The sequence below is a fragment of the Schistocerca serialis genome, chromosome 1 (assembly GCF_023864345.2).
Source record: "Schistocerca serialis cubense isolate TAMUIC-IGC-003099 chromosome 1, iqSchSeri2.2, whole genome shotgun sequence".
Lineage (NCBI taxonomy): Eukaryota > Metazoa > Arthropoda > Insecta > Orthoptera > Acrididae > Schistocerca > Schistocerca serialis.
The window spans coordinates 486,725,797-486,747,024 of record NC_064638.1 but is presented as its reverse complement, the minus strand read 5'-3'; the positions used below and the strand labels follow the sequence as shown (position 1 = coordinate 486,747,024).

General features: G+C 39.0%; 1 long non-coding RNA gene across 1 annotated transcript; it reads left to right on the top strand.

Moving 5' to 3' along the window:
- Window positions 1-2,893: 2,893 nt before the first annotated feature.
- Window positions 2,894-10,542, top strand: LOC126473805 (uncharacterized). The gene is made up of 2 exons (XR_007586527.1): window positions 2,894-3,074; window positions 9,330-10,542. It is a non-coding gene; the product is annotated as an uncharacterized LOC126473805 (long non-coding RNA).
- Window positions 10,543-21,228: the final 10,686 nt, after the last annotated feature.

Here is a 21,228-nt window from a genome sequence, read left to right as displayed (position 1 = left end):
TCTTCCGCCAGTCACACGGAAATTAATAATCCAATTTGAGTTTGATTGATGCTTTTCATGTGGTTTTTGGCCTCAGGGCAATTAAAAACCGATGTGATTGATGCTTTTTATACGTGTTTTAGCCTCAGGACAATAAAAAACCGATTTTTCTCATTCGATGTGATATGACCTTGTCATGGGGCTCACGTAACTAACAGTATCAGAACTGTTCACTCATACTCACTGAGTAGTACAGTTTCTTTAATGTCAAACGTACTCCTTAGGTATTGTTGTATGATTCATTCATCATTTGTAGTCGACCATTATTAAATTACGATACGTACAGTGCCATATATTGCTACATTTTGTAACTATTTATTTTTCTTCTCCCATACGTTTTCCATTGCAATTTGATGTCATTCTGACCAGTGGTGTTATTTCTACAGCGGTTTGATAGTTTATTTTATAATAATCACCCTTTATTATGTATCATATTTCTTAACTTTATGTTTAACAGTACCCATTTTAGTATCATGGATTAAACTGCAATATTGTATTCATTTTACTGTAGTAATATTATTGTAAACTTGACGCCATCTGTCCAGACATGGCTCGAATGATGTAGAATTGGTAATAAAGTAATAATGTTTTGGGTCGTCGAATTTGGTGGCCCTGGCTTCAGTATACTCTTGCATCCCGCCCCACCTTTGCCCTTACACGCCCTTTATCATTTCCGCATGCCTGAGGTAGAAACGCTGCTTACGCGACTTTATTCATTGTGCAGCTTTTAGCCGAAGTGCTTATAATGACACTGACAAGAAAAAGATGGGCCCACAGATGTTTGATGTGGAAATGAGGATCTCGTAGTAATCGTTTGGGAACAACAAATTTTTTAAAAAGGGAATTATCTGTAGAGGGAAACATTTTGCTCGAAAATCATTTTCGAATGAGTAAAATCAATTTCTAAATCTTTTTGCCTCTGTACAAAAGTATATACAGGTATGTGAGATGTTGTGCCAACTCACATTAGAATTACACATAATGTACTGATTGTATTCTGACGAGCACTGATTCTAAGTTTTTGTGTTATCTACAATATATTGAAGACACATCAGAAAGTTGATTTCTTATATCATTAGAGGACCTGTAAATATACGTTTGTTTCACCAGTACTGTACTTAATTTTGTAACCAAACTTTGTATTGCAGAGCAGAACAGTCATTCCTCAACGATTGCGCCAATATGAAGACTGTTACATTTATGTAGGTTTAACCGCTAAAGCCACAAATAAATTTCCATTTCATGATAATATTTACAGTCAAAGACTAAAGCGAGAAATTACCATCATCATACTGATTTAAAAAGCACTTTTCAGTACTGACTTTTCTGCAGTAATCCAGACAGTAGCAAGTTCACACTCTCAGTTTCAATATTTTTTACTCCATTTTGGCACTTAAAATGATGGTGTGTTATTCTATTATAAATAACTGGTAAAAGATTGCAGAATGCTAGAATGAAATACCTGTCGCACTGTTAAGGAACATTTTGCCAGTTTGGAAAGCATTGGTTTGTTTTCGGCATGGCACTAACTTTCTCTGCACGTAAACAAATGCTTTTAGATCTGTGTTGTCGGACAAACGGGAGCAGAATGAAAGGCTGAGAACAGTTCCACCTATTGGCAGTTCCTGAAGGTTATACGTGATGCTGGGTGAATCGACATCATGCAAGAAAACAGGAACAGCTTTCAACTTTCGTGAATCATGCATGACAAGACAGTGTGCAAATACGTTGTTTCCACACGTAAGGTGACTTATACAAGTGATGATAGAGGGATGTTCTTGTAAGAATTTCATACCTGTGGAAATCTGGCTTTATACTGTCTGTGTGCAGTATCGATACAGTCCTTGCCGATCTCTCATGTCTCTGGGCTTCAGTTTTCCCTGGTGTGTTCATATAAAATGGATTCAAATTAAGAAGAAATATCATACCAGAACCAGAAAATTGAGATAATCTTTAAAATATATTTTTTAAGAACGAAACTGCGAATTTTTTCGCTACCTCTTTTAATTTTTCAGTCAAATTCTTTCCTTTTGCTTGTAATAATGTAGACCGATTACCACAGCAGCAGTGGGTCGATCATCCAACATTTCATATCAGATTAAAAAAGTATAAAAACTCTGTAAAAATCCAGTTTATAAATGTAGCAGAGGGCATGTAATTTACTTCTCTCATGTCGTACTGTTCAGACTGCTGTTTCCTTGCTTCAACTGATCTGTCGTCATTTATTACAAATTTTAACGAAAGAAATAACGAAACGAAACATTTTATAATACATCACGAACAAACACAATTGATATCAAACATGAAAACCATGATGAATCGAAATATGGAGTACTGCTCACGGCTGTGCAATGGGATTCGTGAGGAGATGAGCTGGTGAGTGACGTGATCAGTAACGGACGGATGAATCAGCCGTCAAAACTTTCCTCCAGATAAATCTTGACGGTTCCATGACGTGACGTGACGGCTTGTGTGGATGCCGCCAATTGAAATACATTGCTGAATGTGACTTTTCAGACTTTCCCGACGGATCTGTTGCAAATACGCTTCTCGGGTTTGCCGCCGGATCGTTTAGTGTAAAACTTGCACCATATTTCATCCGTACATAATACCACACGGTGGCAAACCAGAGAACAGAGAAGCATATTTGCATATTGCTGAATGTTTTGAGGGGACGGAACGTAATATGACGTGATGTGACGTGACGACCGGTGTGGATTGCCGTTTACTCACATACCTATCTTAATTTCTATCACCCTGGAACCACAGTATTAGTTGCGTTTCTTTTCTAAAAGTTGAAATTTGTTTACTTTTTACCTCACAAAATTCGAATCGTTGACTGGTTTACGCAATTGTCTTGTGAAGGCTAGACGTAACCAATGTCATATCTTCGCTGAAATTGTTTGGTTTGGTGTAATCAGCAGTTCGAATACAATATGAAAGAAGATTCTGTTTAACTCATGTTTGACGTTGCAAATTAGAAGTGATTGCATTTGAGGTCTATTTGTGATTTGTTAGCGAACCGTTATACACAGGTTTGTGGTTGCGTAAGAAATTTTTATATATATTTTTTGTGGAATTAGTGGATAACATGTAGCCCTCTGTCGATCGTATCATAGTACTATGTTTCCAAGCGGTCAATCTATCTACCCGGACCACGGTCTCTACTGTCTATAAAACGATCGGCTGGTAGAACGAAATAACATATAGCAATTCAAGTGGCACAACCGTTGATATGTCATTAGCATCCTGCGAAATACCTTTCCTAATTATTACAACTTTACAGCGGAAAAGCTTGAATCAAATTGGTTAAATAGCTGTTAATGTTGATTTCGAGCTTAGAGATAAAGTAATGGCTAACACAATATGGCCTCATTACGGAGAACGGCCCAATGTTCCTGTGGAATAGACTGTTCTGTAACGAACAGGCACCAGAGCATTTAAGCTTAAAGACATTAAGCTGCGGAAATTAAAGACCAGGAATTCTGATATTCGCAGGTAATACGAATATTTCATCAAAACGTTCAGTATGCTTCAAAGGCCGAGAAGATAAAAAGTGTTACTTGCTGTAGAGGTACCAAATATATTCATAATGACTGACCTGGGATGACTGAAAAATGAAATAAAGTAAGTTATAATGGAATGTCATATTTTTGAAGAACTGAACATAAAACTGGTGTGGTAGAATTGTGTGTGGATAGCAGTATAAGTAATGTGTTTCATGACCAATCACAAACTGTAGAGAAAACGTGTTTTGAAGCAACAGCATTTCAAGCAAATTTTCATAAGGACGAATGTCTAATGTTGGGTATATATTGCTCTCCAAGCTCTGGGATAAAAGATTTACTAATTGAACTTGGTGTACCCACTTGAGAAATCTGTTAAAGAATTCCCATGTTTAATAGTGGCTGGTGATCTCTGATTATACATACTTTGAAACAGAGCAGATGTACAAAAAGTGTTCTTGATGTTGTAAATACATGTAATATAAAGCTGCTTGTGAATGGCCCAACTAGAAACATTGAAACATCATACAATAGATCATGTTTTTACAATTATATCTTTAAATAAACTGAAAGTACGCACAATGGAAGATCTAGGATGGAATAATGACAGTCGAATGAAAGGAGTAGTTACTACTCACCGTACAATGGAGATGCTAAATCACAGACAGGCACAACAAAAAGAATGTCAAACAAAGCTTTCAGCCAATTAAGCAGAGACTATGTATGTTTGTTTGTTTTTGATGGAGGGCTGTTTGGCCAAAGCTTTCTATTGTGCCTATCTGTGACTCAGCATCTCTGCTCTATGATGAGTAGCAGCTATCCTTTTCGTAATATTATCAAATCCTAGACATAGTAAGACAGGTACCATGAATGCTAGAGAAGATTTGAAAGATATAGCAAATGTGATAGTGAAGTAGACTGTGAAATGAAATCTACAGATATCAGGAGAAAGAATATAACAAGATAAGGCAAACAAAATCGAGATTATATCAGCGTCAAACAGGGAGCTTCATCAAATATTTCTAAGAGAGTCTGGTCACACACAAATACAATCAAGAATGCATCAGATAAGACAAACTGTGAACATAATACTTATAGCACAAAGGAAAGGAATGATTCACATGTGGTATGTTTCACTGTAAACCAGTATTATGTAAATCAGTTCAGAAGCTAATGAAATAAAATGAAGCATTTGCTAAAAGGGGTATAGCTTCACCAGAAATAACAGAATTTCTATTCCTATTTGGAACAGATGAAACAGAAGGTACTGCCAGATAATGGAACAACGAAGACACAGATGGCATAGATAGAATATCTGCATAAAATAATCATACACTGCTCATGGTACCTAGTTAAGCCTCTGACACTACTAGTAAACTTGGTGATGGAAAAGGGACCATTCCCTACATGTCTGTAAAAGAGTAAATTTACAAAGTCAGTCATACCAGGTATCCTAGAAACTAGACCTATAATAATTATATCCACTTGCTCAGTAATTGTAGAAATAGTTATAAGACTATAGTAATAAAATTCATACACAAACAAAGTATCCTGGATGAAACATAGCATCGATTTAGGAAAGACATGTATACAAAAGCAGCACTGGCACGTTTTATGACACGCATAGTCAGAGCTTCGGAAAACAAAAAGAATTTTTAGTGCCTTTCTTCATCTCTCAAAAGTCTGTGGTTGTATTTGCCATTCTATTCTGTTAGACAAACTGCGTAGATATGGTATCGGGGAATGCTGCCAGTCTAACAAAATCATTTATAAAAAAATGATGAACAAAGTGTAGAAATAAGTACAATATAAGCAATAAGATTGAAACTTTTCAGTCTTATTTTCAAATGGTGAAGTATGCAATAGCACAAGGCTCAGTACTTGATCCCCTAATAATTTTTATATTGTATGTAAATGACATGGCGGCATAAATAAAAGAAAATGTGATCAAGTATGCAGATGATACGTCCCTCATTTTAAGTAGTAACTCAATAAATGATTTAGAAGCAGGGACTGCTGTGGCCATAGAAAGGGCAAATGAATATTCAAATGAAAACAATCTGTTTGTAAATGAAAAGAAAATAATCCAATGGAAATACTTGCAAAGAAAACAAAAAAATGAAGAGAAACTAAATATAAGACTTAGGGGCAAAATGCTAACAGAAGGTGACAGTTGCAAGTTCCTATGATGGACAGTGGACAGACTTATGATTAGGGAAAGTCATATAGAAAAGATCAGCTCAAAAATAAGGAGCAATGTATTTTTAACGAAGAAAATGTGCCACACAGTTGATATAGATACACTGTAGACCAAATTCACCCAAATTTATCATACTGTATAATAATATACTATGTGATAAAAAGTATCTGGACACCCCCAAAAAACATACGTTTTTCATATTAGGTGCGTTGTGCTGCCACCTACTGCCAAGTACTCCATTTGAGTGACCTCAGTAGCCATTAAGACATTGTCAGACGTCTGAATGGGGCGCTCTGCGGAAGTCATGGACTTCGAACGTGGTCAGGTTATTGGGTGTCATTTGTGTCCGATGTCTGCACACAAGATTTCCACACTCCTGAACATCCCTAGGTCCACTGTTTTCAACGTGATAGTGAAGTGGAAATGTGAAGGGATATGTACAGCACAAAAGCATACAAGCTGACCTCCTCTGTTGACTGACAGAGACTGCTGACAGCTGAAGAGGGTCGTAATGTGTAACAGGCAAACATTTATCCAGACCATCTCACAGGAATTCCAAACTGCATCAGGATCCAATGCAAGTATTATGACAATTAAGTGGGAGGTGCGAAAACTTGGATTTTATGGTCTAGCGGCTTCTCATAAGCCAAACATCACGCCGGTAAATGCCAAACGACGCCTCGCTTGGTGTAAGGAGCTTAAACAGTGGACAATTGAACAGTGCAAAAATGTTGTGTGTAGTGATGAATCACGGTAAAATTCGAAGGCGGTGGTGTTATGGTGTGGTCGTGTTTTTCATGGAGGAGGCTTACAACCCCTGTTGTTTTGCATGGCACTATCACAGCACAGGCCTACATTGATGTTTTAAGCACCTTCTTGCTTCCCACTGTTGAAGAGCAATTAGGGAATGGCGATTGCATCTTTCAACACAATCAAGCACCTGTTCATAATGCACGGCCTGTGGCAGAGTGGTTACACGACAATAACATCCCTGTAATGGACTGGCCTGCACCGAGTCCTGACCTGAATCCTATAGAACACCTTTGGGATGTTTTGGAACACAGACATCATACCAGGCCTCACCAGCCGACATCAATACCTCTCCTCAGTGCAGCACTCCGTGAAGAATGGGCTGCCATTCCCCAAGAAATCTTCAGTGCCTGATTGAATGTATGTGCGTGAGAGTGGAAACTGTCATCAAGGCTAAGGGTAGGCCAACACCATATTGAAATCCAGCAATGGAGGGTGCCACGAACTTGTAAGCCATTTTCCGCCAGGTGTCCGGATACTTTTGGTCACATAATGTGTATGGGGTAGGGCAGTAAATGTGTGTATGAGCAGACTGCATAAAAGGGGGGGGGGGGGGGGGAGATGGTATCATATGTATGGGAAGCCAACATCTCCAGAACCATGCTACATACACCTGTGTGAATGAAAAGTAATTGCATGAATGAAACATATTTACTCTTCCTTTGATCACGGTTTAGAACTTTGCTCAGCACAATACTACTACACAGAAGTGTACATGAAAAGACAGTTGGATATTGTAACAATATTATGAGAAGGAAAGTTGCTACTCACCATATAGCAGAGATGCTGAGTCACAGCCTTCGTCAACAATAGATACACACACTCATGCAATCGCAACACACGCACATGACTACAGTCTCAGGCAACTGAAACTGCCCTCCGAGCAGTAGCACAGTACGTGATGGGAGTGGCAACTGAGTGGGGGTAATGAGGGGGCTGGGGTGGGGAGGGATAGTATGGTGGGGGTGGCGGACAGTGAAGCTCTGCGGGTTATATTGTGGGCAGAGGAGAGGTGGGGAGGGGGGGGGGGGGGTGCAGGGCAGCGATAAAGGAGAGAAATAAAAAGACTGGGTGTGGTGGTGGAATGATGACTGTAGGGCTGGAATGGGAACAAGGAAGGGGCTGGATGGGTGAGGACAGTGACACGTCGTTGTGGCTATCTGCAACTCAGCATCTCAGGTATATGGTGAGTATCAACATTCCTTCTCATAATATTGCTACATTCCGTCCTGGATTTTCCACAGATGGATACTGAACGTAGGTTAATGTTATTGCAGTATGATTTCCATGCAGAAATAAACAAAGCAGCACAAGAAATCCTTTGCTTGGCCTATACAAATTAAGTAATATATTCATCCTGACAGTCTTCATTAAATCAAGTGTAGATGATTGTATCACTGTCATCTTCAGTTGTGAACGTAAAAGTAACATAATCAGCATGTTCATGTTGTGTATTAAATTTACTCGGTTTTTAATACTTTGCTTCAGGTTTTGGAATGAATAGCATTGGAGAAACTTGTAATGATTTAAAGAAGGAGTATGATGCCTGCTTCTTGACATGGTTCTCAGAGAAGTTTTTAAAGGGTGAAACAAATGATGACATGTGTGCCCCATATTTCAAAGTGTATCAGGAATGTGTGAAGGTACAGTAGCTTCATGTGCCTATGATTATAGTATAGATGTATCTTTGTATAATTAACTGTTGTTGAGCATTTATCTTGCTATGGTGGTATGTGAGGACTTGTCATTCCAGGGTCAGAGGCTGTGTGTAATTACGTGCATGGGCATTCTTGATCTCCTTGGTGTGTCAACCACTGCTCAAAGTACACTGGGTGTGCAGTTGCTAACACGGGATTCAGTGCCAAACTAAGCCGATAACACTCAACCATGTTGAAAATATTGTAATTATTTTTTATTTCTATTGATTACACTTGCAACGGCTGTTGGCTGTCTGAAAACTTGATGTTTTCAAAATAAATGAAATCTTTCTTTTTGATGCTGTGTTCTTCCATCAGTGTTTTGTGTCCCAGCTGCACATGTCAAGTATGTGTGACATAGCACTGCAAGATAAGGTACTGTTTCCCAGATGATGTATTGGTGGCCATATTCACATGTGCTGCAATATGTTCCTGGTAGTGGGTACCTTGCTGAGTCAAGTGTAACTTTCATCTTTGATGGTGGTTGGAACAGAGTTTTACTGTAGTATTTTTCCAGAAACCTTATGATATTACCTTGACTTTTGCAGTAGATGGTTCTGGCTTGAATATGTGAGTGAAGGTGGGTGTGTCCTTGTCATGTGGTATCTTTTACACCCTGATTCGTAATGGTGCACCCAGGAATTGTTTCGTATAAAAGTTTGATTGAGAAATTCATCTCATGGCCCAATTTCTCTTACTAAACCTGGTAGTGCAGTGGTTACAGCAGAGGAAAAGCACCCAGATGTATTTCCTTGGTTTTTCCAAGATCAATCTTGACCTATTAAAGTTTATGCTTCATCTCTAATGAATCATTGTCAAAGGGGCGTTAAACACTACCTTCCTTCCATCCTCAAAGTACTCCTCAGAAGTGACGCTTTTCATTTATTGGCTTCTTTTCTTATTTTGATTTGGTCTTGTGTGTAGTGAGATGTGTGCAGGTAACTAAAAAATTAATTTCTGATCGGATGGTAATACCTGTATAGAAATGCATTGTTCCTTGGTGTCAAGCACAGTATATAGTTAACTATTGTGTTATCAGCAGTTAATTTTGTGTTACCCAGATTTTCTTCTTTTCAGAAAGCAATTAAGGATCATAATATAGATCTGAAGGAGATTGAAAAAAACCATCTTGGTTCTAATGAAGAACAGAAGGTTCCACCACCAAAAAATAGCTGACACATAATGAGGAGCCTCTGCAGTTTACTTTCTCCATGTTCCGTTCTGCAGTGGGTGCCACAGCGTAAGATACAATTCGGCTGTAGCAATGAGATTGCTGAGAGCCAGTGGCATAGTGATGTTACAGACGTTTGATATATACAGGTTAAATTATAAGGAAGCTGTATTAATGTCTTTACCTTTCACTCCACATTGTTGTTGCAGTAAATATTGTGTAGAATGTTTTAGCATTTTTGATCATATACAAATATATGTTTAAAAAAGGCAGCGAGTTATACATGCAATCATGCCACAAAATACTCCATATTGTTTTCAGTGTGATTGTTATGTAGAAGCAAACTCTGAACGTAATTATCACAAAGGATTTCCCAAAATAAATTATCTTTTGCAGTCAGCTTTGAGAGTTAATATCAGATACCTATAAAATTTTCTTCCGTCATATAGATATAGTCACTTTTGCTGTTTTGTAAATAATAAAGGTGTATGTGCTATCATCAGTATCAATTTTCCTAATAAGTTGATTTTTCTACCAAAGCAGCATCTGTGCACTTTTGGTCTGCTACAAGATTCTGTTTCATATATTTGTGTGCTAATACCTCAATACATAGTTTTTCGTAGTCATTTCATATGTAAGAAATGGAAGTAGTATGATTAGACTGAAGCTGTTCCTGGTAATGGAAACTTTTATGATATGCAGATGTTTACTCATGTTGAGGAAATGGGACCATAAAGCTTTCTATTATGAACCACTGCACCTGCTGGATTGCATTCGGTAGCATATCTTCTGCTTCGGCTGTATCTGTTTTCAACAGTCCTTAATTAATGTCACTAATTCTGTGGGCCACATTAATTCATGCAATTTTTCTTTTATTCTTTATTTTAAATGTATATAAAAACTGAGTGTTCAGTAGAATTAGACAGTAATTCATTGTTACCTAGATGTGTAGTAATAGATTTATTTTTACAAATATAAATATGTAGATGTGTATTGCAAGTGCTTAAAAACTTTGTTTTTCCTTCTTCAATGAGCTGTGATGTGTATATATGCTTTACACTTTCTTGGAACAGTTACACCAAAAAGGATAAAATAAATTAGCTAATTCTGTTGTGTGGACTTCCACTTTATTTATTGAAAGAAGACTTATTCATTAAATCGTTGAAAACTGATTTTTTTTTTTCCACGGAAAGACCTTTATTTGTGCCCATGTGATAAATAACATTTCAAATTACAATGTAAACTATGTGTGTAGATAAACCAAATGTTCCTGCCGTACAGTTTCTATGCAGTAAAGCTGTAGTGTGATAATCATACCTCAAGAATCTGACTCAATTTTTTTAGTTTTTTTTTTCTTTTCAAACTATTGTTAGACTTAGGATGTAAAATTTCAGAACCATACTGCCAAGTCAATATTTGAATTCTGCATTTCAGCTACCAACACAGCCTATGAGTATAGAGATGGGCCAGTTATTCTGTAGTAACTTATCACAGTTCCAGTTATTTTTAAGTTATTTTTCACTACTGAATACTCGGCCAGGGTTACAGTTAAATAACAATGTAGATGGAAACCATCAGTTTAGTTATCAATATAACTGCAGGTAGTGTGAAATGGCAGGAACGTATGAATCATGACAACTTCAGCTAATTAACTGTGGGTACATTTTAGTTGATGTTTGAACAATTATTAGTGTTTCACAGTATGTATGTAGGGTATCGGTCACTATTAGAAATATTATCCTCACAGCTGCAACAGAAAGTACGTGGAACTTCGCCACAGCACTGTTTACGTAAAATGTAAGCTGAATACTGTAGATTAAATTCAAAGTTTAATTTGTTGTGATGTTCACTTAACGGAATAAGTGTACAGCCTTGTAATACGACACAAAAATATACATAATTTGTAATTCGTTTACTCCTGTACAAGATAGTCCTATTGGGGAAAGTGTGAGTATGCTAATCCAAGTTTTGAGATTTGGAAAACTGCTAGATTTCTCCAGCTACAGCATGTGCATAATATATGAAGACATGCAGATCGAAAAGGTTGAGTGTTAAATTTCAGGGATTAGTAGGAGACATAGATACAAAAAAACTTATACGTTTATTCTATTATGTCATAAGAGATCATATTTTGGGGTAACACAAGCTGAGCAAAAGTTTTTAGCATGTAAAAGCATGTAACAAAAATACTTTGTGGTATAAATTCAAGAACATTATATTCTAACCATTGCTTCCTAGTATATTTATTCCTTAATGAAATTTGTTGCAAGTACTTCCAACCAATAGCTCGATACTAGGAATAAGAACAACAATCTACATAAAGACCTAAAATCACTTACCTTGGTCCAAAAAGGGGTCTAATATTCAGGAATACATGTTTTCAATAAATTGTCAGCAACCAACCACTGTTCGGAGAGTTTGAAAGACTTTGATAGGCAACTCCTACTCTATAGAACATCTTAACAGGGACTGTTAGACCCACTTAAGCAAAGACACTGTTGGCAGTTATTGAAATAACTGCCAATATCAGAGAAGCAATTATCTCAATAACCAGTTATATCTATTAGTTACATTAATTTTTGGCACCTCTATTCGAGTACCCGTTGGAACTGAATTGTGTGTGGGGCATGTCTTGCCATTGAATCATTATTTCTCTATGGACAACTTTCCCTGGAAATCTGCTTCATCATTGATTGGACAAAATGTATGCAGCTCCTGTGAAAGTTATTCATGTGATGTAAACCTATTCTGACTTACCTCTATAAAGCCACCCAGCCTTGACATCTGCTGCTTTGGATATCTTCTCCTTACTGACTCAAATAATAAACCAATCTGTAATTTGTTCCCTGTTTGATTTTTTAATAGCATGCAGATAATACCATTTTACCATACGGAAAGGGGGGTGGGGGAAGTATTATACTTAGGTTAAAATAACTGACAGACTGCAGTGGCGGGGAGCAATATTGACAAGGCGGCACAGGATGCATGTAGTGCTCTGTAAAGAACTAAACTGGCTAGCAGCTCGCCTTTAGCATATGGCTCCCTGCAGTGTCAATCAATATAGAACATCATGGCTGCTTTTAGTCCAGCTTCCTAGTGTCGTATATAAGTAAACAAGATGTGCTGGCTACATGTCACATAGATCCTTGAGCTGGCATTGTTGCTGAGTTTGGACCAATCATTCTTGCTCTCAGGCTTAGCAACTTGCAATGCTTTTGAGGATACACTACCTGACTCATGAAATGGCACCAAGTACACATGCACTCAGTACATGTAGCTGGGGGGGGGGGGGGGGGGGGGGGGAGGCGCCTTGTCAAACAAGTTGGGACTTCTATTTTATTCACAAATTGAGGAAATGGTGCAGATTGTGGCACACACTGAAGCAAACAATGCTTGCAGTCAGGGTTCAGAGATTATACATGGATCAAGCCATTGACTGTGGAAATGACCAGTCTTGCTTGAACTTTCAACAAAGGTCACAATCTGCAGTATTGTTCTCAGAACTGATTGTGCTACAAACCCTCTCACCCCTCATCGTTCTGATTTGAATGAGTAGCTTGGAGTGTAAACTTGAAATTTCATGGCATGCTGGACTGCAACTTGCACAAAGGGATAAGAAATGCATTCTCCCTAAATATGTCAGGGGTATATTACTCACCTCAGAATGCTACCTTTGTACGTAACTTTGTGTGGGGATGCACACACAGAGGTTTTTGGATTATCTGATTCTGCATACAGTACAGATAATTATTACAGCTGTAGGAGAACCTGCAGTACTGAAGTGTTAATAACACACAAAGAAGTGGGCTTAATAACAAGTTACCCAGATGGAAATGCTGATGTCTGGGAAAACATCAAAGCATGAAGGGGATCCACAGTAAAGTTCACATAGACCACAGCTGTCACAGTGCCTTAGTTTACCACCACGAGTCCTACAGGATGCCCAGGTGAATGGCCTTCAGAGCATAATGTTATACCCATCTACTGGTAACTGTGGCATACTGTATATTTTAAGGAGCCATTTACCTGGACAATGGGGTATTCAGACCATCAAACTGTTCCAACAAGAAACATGATTCATTCAACACTGCAACAATCCAACTGATCTGTGGTCCAGTCTTATTAATCAAGTGGCCACAACAATCAATTAATATGGGAACACACACAGCAGAGTCACCCATGTTCAACAATGGGTGCTGAGTGGTGTGATCTGGCATACTTACACCTGCATCTACGGCTTCAAATCTGCCACAGCTGTCACCTATTCTGCTTCAGTGGACATGCCTCTGACCTGCACATTCTGTAATGCATGGACATCCAACACCTTTTAACCCACTCATGGTTTCACCATCCTCTACCCACTCTACAGATGTTCACAACAGAGAAGCAAACAGCTGACTACTTTTTACATTTCTGTCTGCTGGGCCATAACAATTTGTCCTTAATGGGTGTTACTTGCGTCAGTGAATTTCCCCATTTGTGGTCAATGTCTTCACAGGAAAATATTTCCATTTGTCTTGCCTACTTTACACACATTTCTACTGTGTACATGTGCCAACCCCACCAGGCCATAACATTGTGCACTTGCTGTTGGACCTTAGTGCATTTTTTGAGCTCAAACAAAATTACATCCTCAGTGCCAACTCGCATGGATTCTGAAAACATCAGTCTTTCAAAATCTGTCTTGCATTTTGCTCACATCGCATTCTGGAAACCATGGATCAAGTCAGGTGGACGCTATATTTTTAGATTGTTAAAACATTACTGGAAGTATGGCCATACAGTGTATCAAAATTTGCTACAGGTTTGAAGGTTTCTTGGTTTAGATGATGCAGCATGTAATCTTGGATGCGGAGTCATTGACTGCAGTAAATTTTGGCATTCCTCAGGCAAGTTATAAGGGGCCAAGCTGTTCATTATTAATGACCTGGTGGTCAAAGTTAATAACAACTTCAGACTTGCCGATTACTTTCATATATCGGTTCCTTGAGGGGGAAAAAAACTCCTTGAAAAGAAGACAAATTTGGCATAAACAGGGTGAAGTGGTAGGAGTCCACTGGTGCCATTATTGCTGGAAAATGGAAGGGCAGAATGGAAGTATTCTGTCAGCAAAGCATGTGTTAGATGCTGTTTCATTGGGCAGAGGCTGATCCGCAAATGAAAATCTGAAACTAGCAGTCATTACTGAAAACTTAAGGAAACAAGGCACAGAAATTCCATACCAAATGGGCAGTTATTTCTCACCATAAAAAAGATATTTAGTGGTACTACAAAATCATCTTTGGATTTCTCTAGAAACATCAATGATAACTGCTTTAATATTGTGTTGGGAACTAGCTGCAAATGATGTGAAATAAGAACTTCTGGGCAGAAATTACAAAACAGGCCTACCCCTGTGACTATCATTGCTGTGAGATCTGTCCTATGCACCCTTCTATCACCAGCTATACCAACCTTGTAACTGGCAAAACACACACTATCAAAGAGAGAGCTACCTGTGAAAGAACTCCTGTGTACCAGCTGTTATGTAAAGCCTGTTTGGCTGTTTACATTTGTATGACTTCCACCAAGTTATGAGTCAGGGTAGACATGGACAATAGGATGTACACTGGCTACACACAATATCTTGATGTAGAGAATGTTCTAAAACATGACAGTCATGACCTCAGTGCTTGTTTCACCACACACACCATCTGGATTTCTCCCCCCAGACACTAGCTTCTCAGAACTCCACACATGGGAAGTGGCATTACATGTTGTTCGTTGTCACCACCTGCCTGGCCTTAATTTATGTTAATTTTTTCGGTCTCTGCATTTCTTCACAGTAACTATTCCTTTCTTCAGTCCCTTTAGTTTTCTATATATCTTAATTTCTCATCTGGAAATTATCCCCCATACATATACAGGAGGAGGAGGAGATTAGTGTTTAACGTCCCGTCGACAACGAGGTCATTAGAGACGGAGCGCAAGCTCGGGTGAGGGAAGGAAATCGGCGGTGTCCTTTCAAAGGAACCATCCCGGCATTTGCCTGAAGCGATTGAGGGAAATCACGGAAAACCTAAATCACGATGGCCGGAGACGGGTTTGAACAGTCGTCCTCCCAAATGTGAGTCCAATGTGCTAACATACATATACAGTGTACTTAGGTTTCCACTCTTAATTCTTGCACAATATTGTGTCAGTAATCTGTGTCTCACTTGCTACCGTATCTTTCACCTATAAGCTATCAGGTTTTCAAACCTCAGATGATGCAATCCCCAACAATGAGCTTTTCCTTCTCATCTCATCCATCAAGTTTCCCCTGACCCAGGGTTTTGGGCAACTATTCCAAACTCTCCCCAGTTCCTAAACCTTGCCAGTCCTTTTTCTTCATCCATCTTCCTTCCCCTTCAACCCTTCTGCCACAATGTTGTATATGGTGTTTTCATGCCAATGCATGGTGAGTAGATTTTTAATCTCTCCAGTTACATTACATTTTTAAAAAACATTTGTTTGGAGTGTCAACTAAATAAAAATTGTTACAAGGTTCTAACAGTCAAAGGTGGCACAATCTCACGGACCAATTTAGAAAGTACAGAACACTGTGCTTTAAAGTTACACAAGAAGCAGGCAACAAAAATATGCAAGTGCCAAACTTGCGCCAGGATTGTTACCGGTACTTTATTTCACTCTCTTAGAAAAATCCACACCTTTGGAATTAGTGAAGAAGGTAGTCACACACTCTGTAGCCAACAACAAATGGGCTCACTTGGATCAGGCAGTTATTCACAAATGCTCTTATTATTTATGGCTTTTACACTATGTGATCAAAAATATCCACATTATCTCACATTAATATGGAGTATGTCCACCCTTTGCCTTTATGACACTTTAACCTGTTTGCAGATGCTTTCAGTGAGGTGTCTGAAGGGCTGGAGGAGTGACACCCTATTTTTCTTCAGAAATCAGAGTAGGTATTGATGGACACTGGGGTCTGGAGGGAAGTCCAGTGTTTTAACTCATCCCAAAAGTGTTCCCTTGGATTCACGTCAGGACTCTGGGCAGGGCAGGCCAGTCCATTTCAGGAGTGTTATTGCCCACAAACCATTGCCTCACAAATGCTGCTTTATGACAGTGCATAGTCAAGTTGATATAATCATTGTTTCCAAATTGTTCCTTTATAGTAAGCGGTACACAATGCCATAGAACTTGATATCATCTTCCAGACTTAATCATTTTCTTCAGTGCAATAAGGGAATGACACCTTAACCACAAATAGCATCTCCATGCTGCACGAGCACCTCAGCCTGTATTTCATCCATCATGACAGGTAACATTCCAGGCATTTGTCAAATGCCAACCGTTGCCTTGGATTGCAATAGGATGTAGTGGGATTTCCATTTTAGCGGCCTCCTCCATTAATTGATCAGCCAGCTTGTTCCTCAAAATCCCAACATAAGTTGGGGTCCACCTATTCCAGATACCACGAAGGGCAGTGAGAAGACTGATTGTGGCTGAAACCATTTAGTTCTGAGGTTAGCATTGGCTTGTGGCATGTAGACTGCTTAGAGAACAATGACAGATTAAGAAATTTCCATCAAATCGAGTGCAAATGTAACAAAGGCCTTGGGTAATGGCCTATGATGCTGCTATAAAAATAGTGAACTACACAGTACACATTATTTTTCGTGACTCCTAGAATGTGTGAGGGAACAGCAAATGTTATTGACAACCTTTGAGCCATCAGCACAGATGACTTTTGGACCAGGAAATTTGCCAAGAACAGACGAGTAAATGCTGACACACAAAGGGGGTCTACTGTTTCCTTTGGTCTGTAAGACAGGTCCAGGCAATCCACATGAGGGATGGGAGATGGCTGCTAAGATGACCAGACAAAGGTTCACTGGAGGAAGGCACTGGGTAGTGAGGCAGTGTTGGTTTGCTGAATGGTCCAGAGAAAGGTAACCCTCTGCTGTGGGATGCCAGTTGAGTAATACTCTTACTGGGGGAGAGGAGCTGACATCTTCAATGCAGTTGTAGCAGGCACAGAGGAGGGTCCCAGTCACAAACTGATAGATTTGGATCTTATGAAGTTGTGCGACACCCAATTCCACCCTGCGCCAGGAACGACTTCGCTATGCACCCACACACACTCCCTCAAGTCTTCACCTCCCCAATTCTGTCATCCCTCTCACAGTTTGCTCCTCCACATCATTGTGCACTCCACCTTCCCAACCATCAACTACACTTATCCTTCCCACACCCTGTTTCCATGCGAAAACATTTGGACGTAGTGTGCATATACATGCAACTCTGTGCCTGATTATCTTCCTTTATTCCGTGTACAATGACTATGTTTAGAAGCAAATTTTGAGTGGGATGACAAAATTGCTAAAGTGAAGACTGCGAGGAAGAGTAGACAGGATCAGTGAAGTTAAAAAGAGTACTGGGCAGGATGGAAGTGGGTGCCCAACAACTTGTTTGCAATTCAGATACATCACATTGTGATGATGTGTGTGCACACGCACCCCGACATGCACACTCATTCATTATAATTGGTGCAGATAATTTCCATTATCTTAACATACTTGTATATGCTTGAACTGTTGATTTTGAATTATAAGAAATGTTAGGTGACAAGATAGTCACGCATAAGATACCTCTCACTGAAACATAACTGGGATCATTTCAGCCTTAACTTAGTCACCACTGATAATATTTTTCTTTATTATTAACAGTCTAATGAGAGGAATTATTATTTTCCTCTCTCTTAGACATCTATGAGTTTAAGGATTACAGCTTGCCATTTGTATCTTTCTTGATCAGGCACAGATTTGTAGCAATCTCCTGTTCCCATACTATGTCTATGGAGATGCGATTTGCGCCCACAGATTTGAGCTACTTTGTTCAAACTTCCAATCCCAACTTCCAGGTTTGCACACAACTCATATCAGCACACATCTCCTGCCTGCATGCTACACTCTGACACATATAGCTGCTAGTGTACCAGCCCTCGAGACTTCATCACTTACCATTGTTGTTGTTGTTGTTATTGTCTTCAGTCCTGAGACTGGTTTGATGCAGCTCTCCGCTACCCTATCCTGTGCAGTACTTACTGCAACCTACATCCTTCTGAATCTGCTTAGTGTATTCATCTCTTGGTCTCCCTCTAAGATTTTTACCCTCCACACTGCCCTCCAATACTAAATTGGTGATCCCTTGATGCCTCAGAACATGTCCTGTCAACTGATCCCTTCTTCTAGTTAAGTTGTACTACAAATTCCTCTTCTCCCCAATTCTATTCAGTACCTCTTCATTACTTACATGATCTACAAAACTAATCTTCAGCATTCTTCTGTAGCACCACATTTCAAAAGCTTCTATTCTCTTCTTGTCCAAACTATTTATTGTCCATGTTTCACTTCCATACATGGCTACACTCCAAAACACTTTCAGAAAAGACTTCTTGACAATTCTATACTCAGTGTTAAATTTCTCTTCTTCAAAAACACTTTCCTTGCCATGGCCAGTCTACACTTTATATCCTGTTTACTTCAACCATCATCAGTTATTTTGCTCCCTAAATAGCAAAAGTCATATACTACTTTAAGTGTCCCATTTCCTAATCCAATTCCTGAGCATCACTTGATTTAATTAGACTATTTCACTATCCTCATTTTGCTTTTGTTGATGTTCATCTTATATCCTCTTTTCAAGACAGTGTCCATTGTGTTCAGCTGCTCTTCCAGGTTCTTTGCTGCCTGACAGAATTACAATGTCATCAGCAAACCTGACTATTTCTCCTCCCTGGACTTTAATCCCTTCTTTAAATTTTCCTTTTGTTTCCTTCACTGCTTGTTCAATATACAAACTGAATAACATCAGGGATAGGCTACAACCCTGTCTCACTCCCTTCCCAGCCACTGCTTCCCTTTCATGCCCCTCGACTCTTATAACTGCCATCTGGTTTCTGTACAATTTGTAAATAGCTTTTCGCTCCTTGTATTTGATCCCTGCCATCTTCAGAATTTGAAAGAGTATTCCAATCAACATTGCCAAAAGCCTTCTCTATGTCTACAGATGCTAGAAAAACAGGTTTGCTTTTCCTTAACCAATCTTCTAACGTAAGTCGTAGAGTCAGTATTGCCTCATGTATTAGAAAAATTCTACAGAATCCAAACTGATCTTCCCCAAGGTCAGCTTCTACCAGTTTTTCCATGTGTCTGCAAAGAATCATGTTAGTATTTTGAAGCCATGACTTATTAAACTGATAGTACGGTAATTTTCACACCTGTCGACACCTATCTTTGGGATTGGAGTTGTTATATTCTTGAAGTGGGAGGGTATTTAGCCTGTCCCATACATTGTTCTCACCAGATGATAAAGCTTTATCTGGGCTGGCTCTCCCAAGGCTCTAATGAAATTTTTTCTACTCCTGGGGCCTTGTTTCGACTTAGGTTTTTCAGTGCTCTGTCGAATTCTTCAAAAGTATCATGTCTCCCATTTCATCTTCGTTTCTTCAATTTCCATAATATCGCCCTCAAGTGCATCTCCCTTATATAGACCCTCTGTATACTCCTTCCACCTTTCTGCTTTCCCTTCTTTGCTTAGAACTGGTTCTCCATCTGAGCTCTTCATATTCATACACATGGTTCTTCTTTTCTCCAAAGGTGTGTCTAATTTTCCTATAGGCAATATTTATCTTACCCCTAGTGATATATGCCTCTACATCCTTACATTTGTCCTCTAGCCATCCCTGTTCAGCCATTTTGCACTTCCTGTCAACCTCATTTTTGAGACATTTGTATTCCTTTTCGCCTACTTCATTTACTGTTGTTTTATATTTTCTCCTTTCATCAGTTACGTTCTATACCTCTTCTGCTACCCAAGAGTTCTACTAGCCCTCTTCTTTTTACCTACTTGATCCTCTGCTGCCTTTACAATTTTATCTTTCAAAGCTACCCATTCTTGTCCATCATTCCCTAATGCTCTCTCTGAAACACTCTACAACTTCTGGTTCTTTCAGTTTATTCAGATCCCATCTCCTTAAATCCCCACCTTTTTGCATTTTCTTCAGTTTTAATCATAACCAATAGATTGTGGTCAGAGTGCACATCTGCGCCTGAAATGTCTTAAAATTTAAAACCTGGTTCCAAAATCTATCTCCCCATTATATAATGTCTATCTGAAACCTTCCCGTGTCTCCATGCCTCTTCCATGTATAAAACCTTCTTTCATGATTTTTAAACCAAGTGTTAGCTATGATTAAGTTACACTCTGTGCAAAATTCAACCAGGTGGCTTCCTCTTTCATTCCGTATCCCCATTCCATATTCGCCTACAACTTTTCCTTCTCTTCCTTTTCCTTCTATCAAACTCCAGTCTCCCCCCCCCCCCCCCCCCCTCCCCCATGACTAAAAATTTTCGCCTCCCTTCACTATCTGAATAATTTCTTTTATCCCTTCATACATTTCTTAAATCTCTTCGTTGTCTGCAGAGCTAGTTGGCAAATAAACATTTACTACTGTGGTAGGTGTGGGCTTCATGTATATCTAGGTTACAATAATGCATTCACTATGCTGTTTTTAGTAGCTTACCTGCACTCCTATTTTTTTATTCATTACTAAACCTATTCCTGCATTACCCTTATTTGATTTATTTATAACCCTGTATTCACCTGACCAGAAATCTTGTTCCTCCTGCCACCGAACTTCACTAATTCCCACGATATCTAACTTTAACCTATCCATTTCCCTTTTTAAATTTCCTAAGCTCCTGCCCGATTAAGTGATCTGACCTTCCACACTCCAATCCATAGAACACCAGT